This window comes from Salmo trutta, chromosome 21, assembly GCF_901001165.1.
Source record: "Salmo trutta chromosome 21, fSalTru1.1, whole genome shotgun sequence".
In the NCBI taxonomy this organism is placed as follows: Eukaryota; Metazoa; Chordata; class Actinopteri; order Salmoniformes; family Salmonidae; genus Salmo; species Salmo trutta.
In genome coordinates, this window is record NC_042977.1 from 46,231,726 (window position 1) to 46,244,314 (window position 12,589).

The window sequence follows — 12,589 nt, forward strand, 5'->3', positions numbered from 1 at the left end:
TGTTTGTGTTAATGTGTTGATTTTAGTGTGAATGTGTGGGTGTTAGTGTGTGGATGTTAGTGTGAGTGTGTAGGGGTTAGTGTGTGGGTGTTAGTGTGAATGTGTGGGTGTTAGTGTGTGGGTGTTAGTGTTAGTGTTAGTGTGGGTGTGTGGGGGTTAGTGTGAGTGTGTGGGGGTTAGTGTGAGTGTGTGGGTGTTAGCATGAGTGTGTGGGTGTTAGTATGTGGGGGTTAGTGTGAGTGTGGGGGGGTTAGTGTGAGTGTGTGGGTGTTAGTGTGTGTGTGTGTGGGTGTTAGTGTGAGGGTGTTAGTGTGAGTGTGTGGGTGTTAGTGTGAGGGTGTTAGTGTGAGTGTGTGGGGGTTAGTGTGAGTGTGTGGGTGTTAGCATGAGTGTGTGGGTGTTAGTGTGTGGGTGTTAGTGTACGTGTTAGTGAATTTTTAGGGACTATTGTGATGAGACCAATGACCAAATTTGGAGTGAATCTGACTTTTAGTCCATGAGAAGATTTTTATGATTATTTTAAGCATTAGCTTTACATAGTCAAAAAAGTTAATTATGAATAGTTTCCTTATTTTTTAAGATATCAATGTCAAACTTAATTTGGTTGATGATGGTAATGTCTTTGATTACCCCTAAAAGTTTCGCAATTTAAATGGACACGTAAAATCATAGGACATGTACTTTGTGCATGACACAAGTAAATCTTCCAACAATTGTTTACAGACAGATTACTTCACTTATAATTCACTGTATCAAAATTCGGGTAGGTCAGAAGATTACATACACTAAATTGACTGTGCCTTTAAACAGCTTGGAAATTCCAGAATTATGTCATGGCTTTAGAAGCTTCTGATAGGCTGATTGACATAATTTGAGTCAATTGGAGGTGTACCTGTGGATGTATTTCAAGGCCTACCTTCAAACTCAGTGCCTCTTTGCTTGACATCATGGGAAAATCAAAAGTAATCAGCCAAGACCTCAGAAAAAAAATTGTAGACCTCCACAAGTCTGGTTCATCCTTGGGAGCAATTTCCAAACCCCTGAAGGTACCACGTTCATCTGTACAAACAACAGTACGCAAGTATAAACACCATGGGACCACGCAGCCATCATACCGCTCAGGAAGGAGATGCGTTCTGTCTCCTAGAGATGAACGTACTTTGATGCGAAAAGTGCAAATCAATCCCAGAACAACAGCAAAGGACCTTGTGAAGATGCTGGAGGAAACAGGTACAAAAGTATCTATATCCACAGTAAAACAAGTCCTATATCGACATAACCTGAAAGGCCGCTCAGCAAGGAAGAAGCCACTGCTCCAAAACCGCCATAAAAAAGCCAGACTACAGTTTCCAACTGCACATGGGGACAAAGATCGTACTTTTTGGAGAAATGTCCTCTGGTCTGATGAAACGAAAATAGAACTGTTTGGCCATAATGACCATCGTTATGTTTGAAGGGAAAAGGGGGAGGCTTGCAAGCTGAAGAACACCATCCCAACCGTGAAGCACGGGGGTGGCAGCATCATGTTGTGGGGGTGCTTTGCTGCAGGAGGGACCGGTGCACTTCACAAAAAAGATGGCATCACGAGGACGGAAAATTATGTGCATATATTGACGCAACATCTCAAGACATCAGTCAGGAAGTTAAAGCTTTGTCGCAAATGCGTCTTCCAAATGGACAATGACCCCAAGCATACTTCCAAAGTTGTGGCAAAATGGCTTAAGGACAACAAAGTCAAGGTATTGGAGTGGCCATCACAAAGCCCTGACCTCAATCCTATAGAAAATGTGTAGGCAGAACTGAGAAAGCGTGTGCGAGCAAGGAGGTCTACAAACCTGACTCAGTTAAACCAGCTCTTTCGGTAGGAATGGGCCAAAATTCACTTCTTGTGGGAAGCTTGTGGAAGATTATCCAAAATGTTTGACCCAGGTTAAACAATTTAAAGGCAATGCTACCAAATACTAATTGAGTGTATGTAAACTTCTGACCCACTCGGAATGTGATGAAAGAAATAAAAGCTGAAATAAATAATTCTCTCTACCATTATTCTGACATTTCACAGTTTTAAAATAAAGTGGTGATCCTTACTGACCTAAGACAGGGAATTTTTACTAGGATTAAATGTCAGGAATTGTGAAAAACTGAGATTAAATGTATTTGGCTAAGGTGTATGTAAACTTCCGACTTCAACTGTATGTAGCCTAGCCTGATTTTTCACGTTCTTATTGTGTTATTACCATTGCACCATATCATGTAGACATAGGGGCCTATGTGCTCTATGCGTTTGCATATGGGCGCCATGGATTTATGACATGGGGGGTTAGGGGACATTATAAACTGGTGGTTCGAGCCCTGAATTTTAATTGGCTGACAGCTGTGGTATATCAGACTGTATACCACTGGTATGACAAAACATGTATTTTTACTGCCCTAATTACATTGGTGCCAGTTTATAATAGCAATAAGGCGCCTTGAGGGTTTGTGGTATAGGGGACTTGTGTTATTTTGCCAATATACCACGGCTAAGGGCTGTATTTAGGCACTGCACGTTGCGCCATGCATAAGAACAGCCCTTAGCCGGGGTATGTTGGCCACGGGGCGGCAGCGTAGCCTAGTGGTTAGAGCATTGGACTAGTAACCGGAAGGTTGCAAGATCGAATCCCTGAGCTGACAAGGTACAAATCTGTCATTCTGCCCCTGAACAAGGCAGTTAACTCACTGTTCCAAGGCTGTCATTGAAAATAAGAATGTGTTCTTAACTGACTTGCCTAGCAAAGTAACTTTGTGATAGGTGGGGCAAAGGTACAGGATGGCAGGCAGGCTCAGTGTCAGGACAGGAAAAGGTCAGTAATCCAGAAAGGTGGGGCAAAGGTACAGGATGGCAGGCAGGCTCAGCGTCAGGACAGGAAAAGGTCAGTAATCCAGAAAGGTGGGGCAAAGGTACAGGACGGCAGGCAGAATGGTCAACACTGGGAAAACTAGGAAACAGGAACAATCAAGAGACAGGAGCAGAGGGAAAAACACTGGCATGCTTGACGAAACAAAACGAACCGACAAACGGAGAACACCGGTATAAATACACAGGGGATAATGGAGAAGATGGGCGACACCTGGAGGAGGGTGGAGACAATCACAAAGACAAGTGAAACAGATCAGGGTGTGACACATCCACAACATCAGCCCTTCTCAGACCCACCTGCTCACACCCCCATCCCCATCGCTTGCATCACTCTCTGCCACATGGCCTCAAACTGCACCATTTTGTTTCTCTCCGTCGCCCACGCACGTTCAACATTTCGATAATAAAGTATTTGACCTTTTCATTGTTTTAATGATGGAGGATTGGTTGATTTCTAGTTTTTAAGTATACGTTTTTTTCAAGATGATTGAAGCGAAAATTATCATCCAAACCATCGGGCATCTCATTGCACCCTCATATGCCATGTCTTGAAATATGCAGACAGACAGAATATACAGACAGACTTTTGGACTTTATAGCATTCCCAGAAGGCATGGATTATTGAGTCATTGTTAGGCTCTCTGTTAGAAACCTTTAAAAGTATTTGAAATGTTCCGGATTGACTGACCTTCATTTCTGAAAGTAATGATGGACTGTCATTTCTCATTGCTTATTTGAGCTGTTCTTGCCATAATATGGACTTTGTATTTTACCAAATAGGGCTATCTTCTGTATACCACCCCTACCTTGTCACAACATAAGTGATTGGCTCAAATGCATTAAGAAGGAAAGAAATTCCACAAATTAACTTTTAACAAGGCACACCTGTTCACTGAAATGCATTTAAGGTGACTACTTCATGAAGCTGGTTAAGATAATGCCAAGAGTGTGCAAAGCTGTCATCAAGGAAAAGGGTGGTTACTTTGATGAATCTCATATATAAAATCTATTTGGATTTGTTTAACACTTTTTTGGTTACTACATGATTCCATATGTGTTATTTCATAGTGTTGACGTCTTCGCTATTATTCTACAATGTAGAAAATAGTAAAAACGTTTCTCAGCCTAGCAGACAGGTCCGGGACGAATCGAATGGACTGGCCGTGGATTTTGATCTCCTTTCCCCCTTGTGCCTTCAGGATGTTGACTTTGGTCTGATAGTTCCACAGATTGCCATGCGAGGATATTTAGCGTTAATTCTGTTTCACCGGCAATCCTACGGCATCATTACAGATATTTTGGTGAAATATCCAAACGGCAACTTCCTCTGATATCACCTTGAGCACGTAGCTCGAAAGGTCCCCTTTGTCCTCGTCTTCATGTCAACATGTTGTCATGTTGATTTTGTGTCATTCTGTTTTTTTTTTTTTTCCAGATGGCTAATTTTGTTTTCTTGTTTATACACATTCCTTGTATGTGCACGTCTGCCACGGTAGACTGTCTTTTATAGGAAATCTACTTTTTTAACAACAGATTGTAGAAGTTAGTTTGTTTTGGTGAGAATTGAAAGCATTTTAGCTATTTTTTTCCTGGATATTCTTTAGCTGTTCATAACTCTCATTTGCATCTCCAAGTTACTCCTTGTCTTTTCCTCTGTGGGAAGCCATGGCTTGTTGGATTTGGGTCGCTGTGCTCCTTTACCAACGGATTGGTTCGATGTTGTACATAACTGACCGCTCACTCTCTCCCAGTTGCTAGGGGATATATCGATCTATTGATCTTAGAGGCTTAATTTGAACTTTGTTGTCTGGCTTTTACATATAACCACAGTTTTGTTGATACAAAAAAGAGCGAGACAATAGATATTATGTCACCTTGCATTGCAGAATATAATATCCCAAAAACTTTGTGATAAATTAACATAGGCTATATAGTGTTTTGGGCTAATGTGAAAACATAAACCCACCAATGGTCCTGTTCATAGAGGTTTATGACAAGCGATCATTCAATAACGTAATGTTTAGCTATTTACTCATTAGATAACTGTTAATTTGGCCCACCTGGAACAGAGCTGTGGGGCTGTGGGGCTATTTGGTTTTGGAATACGAATTTTGACACCAGAGTTTATTTGGCCAGCAAAATCCCTGAGGCAAAAGCAAAAAAAGTATAAGCAAACTAATGGCTCCTCATCATCATTACGTTCCTCCATTTCATTTTTTTTTCTTGTAATTTCCCCCCCCCCCTTTTTCTCCCCAATTTCGTGATTACGATCTTGTCTCATTGCTGCAACTCCCCAACGGGCTCGGGAGAGGCAAAGGTTGAGTCATGTGTCCTCCGAAACATGACTCGCCAAGTCGCACTTCTTACCACCCGCTCACTTAACCCGGAAGCCAGCTGCACCAATGTGTTGGAGGAAACACTGTTCAACTGACGACGGACGGAAGTACTGACGCCCGAAGTCAGCCTGAAGGCGCCCGGCCTGCCACAAGGAGTCGTGGGTGAACAGGGAGTACAGGAGGGGACTAAGCACGCACCCCTGAGGGGCCCCAGTGTTGAGGATCAGCATGGCAGATGTGTTGTTGCCTACCCTTACCACCTGGGGGGCAGACCATCAGGAAGTCCAGAATCCAGTTGCAGAGGGAGGTGTTTAGTCCCAGGGTCCTTAGCTTAGGGATGAGCTTTGTGGGCGCTATGGTGTTGAATGCTGAACTGTAGTCAATGAACAGTATTCTCAATTAGGTGTTCCTTTTGTCCAGGTGGGAAAGGGCAGAGTGGAGTGCGATTGAGATGGCGTCATCTGTGAATCTGTTGGGGCGGTATGCAAATTGGAGTGGGTCTAGAGTTTCTGTGATGATGGTGTTGATGTGATGCATGACCAGCCTTTCAAAGCACTTCATGGCTATCGACGTGAGTGCTATGGGGAGGTAATAATTTAGGCATGTTACCTTTGCTTTCTTGGCCACAGGGACTATGGTGGTCTGCTTAAAACTTGTAGGTATTACAAACTCGGTCAGGGAGAGGTTGAAAATGTCAGTGAAGACACTTGCCAGTTGGTCCATGCACGCTTTGAGTACATGTCCTGGTAATCCGTCTGGCCCCGCGGCTTTGTGAACGTTGACCTATTTAAAGGTCTTGCTCACATCGGCCATGGAGAGCGTGATCACGCAGTCATCTGGGAACAGCTGGTGCTCTCGTGCATGCTTCAGTGTTGCTTGCCTCAAAGCGAGCATAAAAGGCATTCAGCTCATCTGGTAGGCTCATGTCATTGGGCAGCTCATGGCTGGTTTTCCCTTTGTAGTCCAGTGTTACCAGTATTACCAGTGTTACCAGTATTACCAGTATTACTAGTGTTACCAGTATTACCAGTATTACCAGTATTACCAGTGTTACGAGTATTACCAGTGTTACCAGTATTACCAGTATTACCAGTATTACCAGTATTACGAGTATTACCAGTATTACCAGTATTACCAGTGTTACCAGTATTACCAGTATCACCAGTATTACCAGTATTACCAGTATCACCAGTATTACCAGTATTACCAGTATTACCAGTGTTACAGTATTACCAGTATTACCAGTATTACCAGTGTTACAGTATTACCAGTATTACCAGTATTACCAGTGTTACCAGTGTTACCAGTATTACCAGTGTTACCAGTATTACCAGTTTTACAGTATTACCAGTATTACCAGTATTACCAGTGTTACCAGTGTTACCAGTATTACCAGTATTACCAGTATTACCAGTATTACCAGTGTTACCAGTATTACCAGTATTACCAGTATTACCAGTGTTACCAGTATTACCAGTGTTACAGTATTACCAGTATTACCAGTATTACCAGTATTACCAGTGTTACCAGTATTACCAGTGTTACAGTATTACCAGTATTACCAGTATTACCAGTGTTACCAGTATTACCAGTGTTACAGTATTACCAGTGTTACCAGTATTACCACTGTTACAGTATTACCAGTATTACCAGTATTACCAGTATTACCAGTATTGCCAGTGTTACCAGTATTACCAGTGTTACCAGTGTTACCAGTATTACCAGTATTACCAGTGTTACAGTATTACCAGTATTACCAGTGTTACCAGTGTTACAGTATTACCAGTATTACCAGTATTACCAGTGTTACCAGTATTACCAGTGTTACCAGTGTTACAGTATTACCAGTATTACCAGTGTTACCAGTGTTACCAGTGTTACCAGTGTTACAGTATTACCAGTATTACCAGTATTACCAGTATTACCAGTATCACCAGTATTACCAGTATTACCAGTATTACCAGTGTTACCAGTATCACCAGTATTACCAGTATTACCAGTATTACCAGTGTTACAGTATTACCAGTGTTACCAGTATTACCAGTATTACCAGTATTACCAGTGTTACCAGTATTACCAGTGTTACAGTATTACCAGTGTTACCAGTATTACCAGTGTTACAGTATTACCAGTATTACCAGTATTACCAGTATTACCAGTGTTACCAGTATTACCAGTGTTACAGTATTACCAGTATTACCAGTATTACCAGTATTACCAGTATTACCAGTGTTACCAGTATTACCAGTGTTACAGTATTACCAGTATTACCAGTGTTACCAGTATTACCAGTATTACCAGTATTACCAGTGTTACCAGTGTTACCAGTATTACCAGTATTACCAGTATTACCACTATTACCAGTGTTACAGTATTACCAGTATTACCAGTGTTACCAGTGTTACAGTATTACCAGTATTACCAGTATTACCAGTGTTACCAGTATTACCAGTATTACCAGTGTTACAGTATTACCAGTGTTACCAGTGTTACCAGTATTACCAGTGTTACCAGTGTTACAGTATTACCAGTATTACCAGTATTACCAGTATTACCAGTATCACCAGTATTACCAGTATTACCAGTATTACCAGTGTTACCAGTATTACCAGTATTACCAGTATTACCAGTGTTACAGTGTTACCAGTATTACCAGTATTACCAGTATTACCAGGGTTACCAGCATTACCAGTGTTACAGTATTACCAGTGTTACCAGTATTACCAGTGTTACAGTATTACCAGTATTACCAGTATTACCAGTATTACCAGTGTTACGAGTATTACCAGTATTACCAGTATTACCAGTGTTACCAGTATTACCAGTGTTACCAGTGTTACAGTATTACCAGTATTACCAGTGTTACAGTATTACCAGTATTACCAGTGTTACCAGTGTTACCAGTATTACCAGTATTACCAGTATTACCAGTGTTACAGTATTTCCAGTATTACCAGTGTTACCAGTGTTACCAGTATTACCAGTATTACCAGTATTACAGTATTACCAGTATTACCAGTATTACCAGTGTTACCAGTGTTACCAGTATTACCAGTATTACCAGTATTACCAGTGTTACCAGTGTTACCAGTATTACCAGTATTACCAGTATTACCAGTGTTACAGGTATTACCAGTGTTACCATTGTTACCAGTATTACCAGTATCATCAGTATTACCAGTATTACCAGTATTACCAGTATTACCAGGGTTACCAGTATTACCAGTGTTACCAGTATTACCATTGTTACCAGTATTACCAGTATCATCAGTATTACCAGTATTACCAGTATTACCAGTATTACCAGTGTTACCAGTATTACCAGTATTACCAGTATTACCATTGTTACCAGTATTACCAGTATCATCAGTATTACCAGTATTACCAGTATTACCAGTGTTACCAGTATTACCAGTATTACCAGTATTACCAGTATCATCAGTATTACCAGTATTACCAGTGTTACCAGTATTACCATTGTTACCAGTATTACCAGTATCATCAGTATTACCAGTATTACCAGTATTACCAGTATTACCAGTGTTACCAGTATTACCAGTGTTACCAGTATTACCAGTATCATCAGTGTTACCAGTGTTACCAGTATTACCAGTATTACCAGTGTTACCAGTATTACCAGTATTACCAGTATTACCAGTGTTACCAGTATTACCAGTATTATCAGTGTTACCAGTATTACCAGTATTACCAGTATTACCAGTGTTACCAGTATTACCAGTGTTACCAGTGTTACCAGTATTACCAGTGTTACCAGTGTTACCAGTATTACCAGTACTACCAGTGTTACAGGTATTACCAGTGTTGCCATTGTTACCAGTATTACCAGTATCATCAGTATTACCAGTATCATCAGTATTACCAGTGTTACCAGTATCACCAGTGTTACCAGTATTACCAGTTGTACTAGTGTTACCAGTATTACCATTGTTACCAGTAATACCAGTATTACCAGTGTTACCATTGTTACCAGTGTTACCAGTGTTACCAGTTTTACCAGTATTACCAGTGTTACCAGTGTTACCAGTATTACCAGTATTACCAGTATTACCAGTGTTACCAGTATTACCAGTATTACCAGTGTTACCAGTATTACCAGTATTACCAGTGTTACAGGTATTACCAGTGTTACCATTGTTACCAGTATCATCAGTATTACCAGTATTACCATTGTTGCCAGTATTACCAGTATCATCAGTATTACCAGTGTTACCAGTATCATTAGTATTACCAGTATTACCAGTATTACCAGTATTACCAGTGTTACCAGTATCATCAGTATTACCAGTATTACCAGTATTACCAGTATTACCAGTATTACCAGTGTTACCAGTATTACCAGTATCATCAGTATTACCAGTGTTACCAGTGTTACCAGTATTACCAGTGTTACCAGTATTACCAGTGTTACCAGTGTTACCAGTATTACCAGTATTACCAGTATTACCAGTGTTACCAGTATTACCAGTATTACCAGTATTACCAGTGTTACCAGTATTACCAGTATTACCAGTATTACCAGTGTTACCAGTATTACCAGTGTTACCAGTGTTACCAGTATTACCAGTGTTACCAGTGTTACCAGTATTACCAGTATTACCAGTGTTACAGGTATTACCAGTGTTACCATTGTTACCAGTATTACCAGTATCATCAGTATTACCAGTGTTACCAGTATCACCAGTGTTACCAGTATTACCAGTTGTACTAGTGTTACCAGTATTACCATTGTTACCAGTAATACCAGTATTACCAGTGTTACCAGTATCACCAGTGTTACCAGTATTACCAGTTGTACTAGTGTTACCAGTATTACCATTGTTACCAGTAATACCAGTGTTACCAGTGTTACCAGTGTTACCAGTATTACCAGTGTTACCAGTATTACCAGTATTACCAGTATTACCAGTGTTACCAGTATTACCAGTATTACCAGTATTACCAGTATTACCAGTGTTACCAGTGTTACCAGCCTTACCAGTGTTACAGTATTACCAGTATTACCATTGTTACCAGTGTTACCATTGTTACCAGTATTACCATTGTTACCAGTAATACCAGTATTACCAGTGTTACCATTGTTACCAGTATCACCGGTGTTTCCCAAGCTTCTTATTCATTCCTCCTGAGCTCAAACCAGTTACAACTGGGAATATTGGAACCTCAAGGGGGTTGGGAGAAGTGGTTGTTTTCTCCTGGTTGCTGCGACAACGTGGTCCTGATGCGGTCTCTCGGCAACGGATGAAAATAAGCGTCCAACCCTCTGTGCGAGGAGGAGTGGTCTCCTGATTGGGACGGTGTGATAGGGTGAAACCCTCCTAGTTCCTTTTCATACAGGGAGTAGAGACAGACACAGTGAAGTACTGTGACTCACTTGTTCATCACAAACACTTTGGGGAATAGGAGAGTACAAACCCCTAAAAACAAGTCATTTGACCAAGAAGATGACAAGGGTAGGTCATGCAGTCTGGATGCAGAAGAAGTAATGGTCTCTGATAATAATAGCGCATTGGAATTCCACTTACAACAAAAACTTGTCAATATACGTTTTAACATTCTACTTTTTTTTATAAACATGTTGTTATATGGGTTCCTCCTTGCCCTTTTGTGAACAGAGAGGAGAGCTGTCTGAATGAGTGAGAGAGAGAGAGAGAGAGAGAGAGAGAGAGAGAGAGAGAGAGAGAGAGAAAGAGAGAGAGAGAGAGAGAGAGAGAGAGAGAGAGAGAGAGAGAGAGAGAGAGCTCAGTCTCTTGGCACATGACAGGACGGGTAAGTAGAGAGAAGCTGGGCTAAGCCACTCACTCTGGAGCTATTAGGCCCATTTCAGAGAGAGACGAAAATCATGTACATAAAACTTCATTTTAGTCACGGCTACAGCACGCACACAGACAGCCATGCTAAAACTCTACTTCCTCTCTGATCTGTTGCTGTTACAAACCTAGTCAAATGGTGTTGGGGTACTTCTATAAAATAAAAAAAATGCAGACAATCTTAGGAGTGTCACAGCTGACAATAAAAAAAAATATTACAGTTAAGTTTAGTAAAGAGAGGGAAGTATATCTGATTCAAGGAAACACAGTATATTTGATTGTAATAATAATAAAGAATTCTGTGAAATCTGAAAAAGCTTAACCCATTAAGAGTGTTTTCGCTGTGGTCCATCTGTTGGCTGTTGCTAGCTTTCACAAGAGAAGGGTATTTTCTATGATCAATAGAAAATACACTTTCTTTCATTGCAGTCTCAGATGCTGATATAAATGCAATTATTTTTGTCACTGAGCCCAATATCTGTGACTCTCTCAACACTTCACATCCAGAAACAAAAAACTAAAACACCAAGGTTAGCTAAAATGGCTGAGCTTGATAAAAAAAAAGCAGAGGAGAGAAAATGGTGCTTTTATACAGTCCAGAGCTAAAACCAGAGAGAGAGAGAGCGATATAGATAGAGAGATTTACTTCGTCATGGTGGGCGAACAGTGCACAGATGGCCTGGCACTATCTAATGACTTGTAGCATGGCTTCCCCAGCTGTGTCAGCAAGTCAGACACTGTTGCTGTCTTCTGGAAGAGCACTGCCACCATCTGGACACAGAGTTTTAATACAGGCAATAATACATACTTGTGGTCAATAGGCTGAAATGACTTGGGGCAGTTTTTATATTTATTTAACTAGGTAAGAATAAATTCTTATTTACAACGACAGCCAAACCCTGACGACACTGGGCACCACCCTATGGGACTCCCAATCACAGCCTGGATTCAAACCAGGGACTGTAGTGACGCTTCTTGCACTGTAATGCAGTGTCTTAGACCACTGCGCCATTCGGGAGTGATCCTAAAGACAGTTATCTGAGGGTTGAGCTGGGTTTACATTTATGCAAACCAATTATTTTATGTATTTTATGTAATAGATAAATGCTCTGAAAATGTGTATTTAGTTCCTATTCTATTCGAGATGTTTGTCCATATAGTGCTAGAACTTTTCAGCCTTCCAAAAACCTATTGTGACACAAAAGTTGTTTTGGAGGGTTTGTGACATCACTTTGTGATGACGATGCAACTCTGAGTGAATAGACACTACGGCCACTGCAAACCCCCTTCTGGGGCCACTAGGTGCACCTCTCAGGTGTGGTTTGCTCTGAGAAATTTACAGAGGTACAGTGCAGACCATGGCATGTGCTGATATCCAACGTTGACATACTGAATGTGAAACTAGCTCCATCGTTTGACTTTTAGTCCATGCTCCAACTTTCTATAGAGTGGTGCATTATGGTGAGGGAGTGAGTCCGGGCGGGACTCAACATTAGAAGTGAGATATGGAAATGGTTTACAAGTGC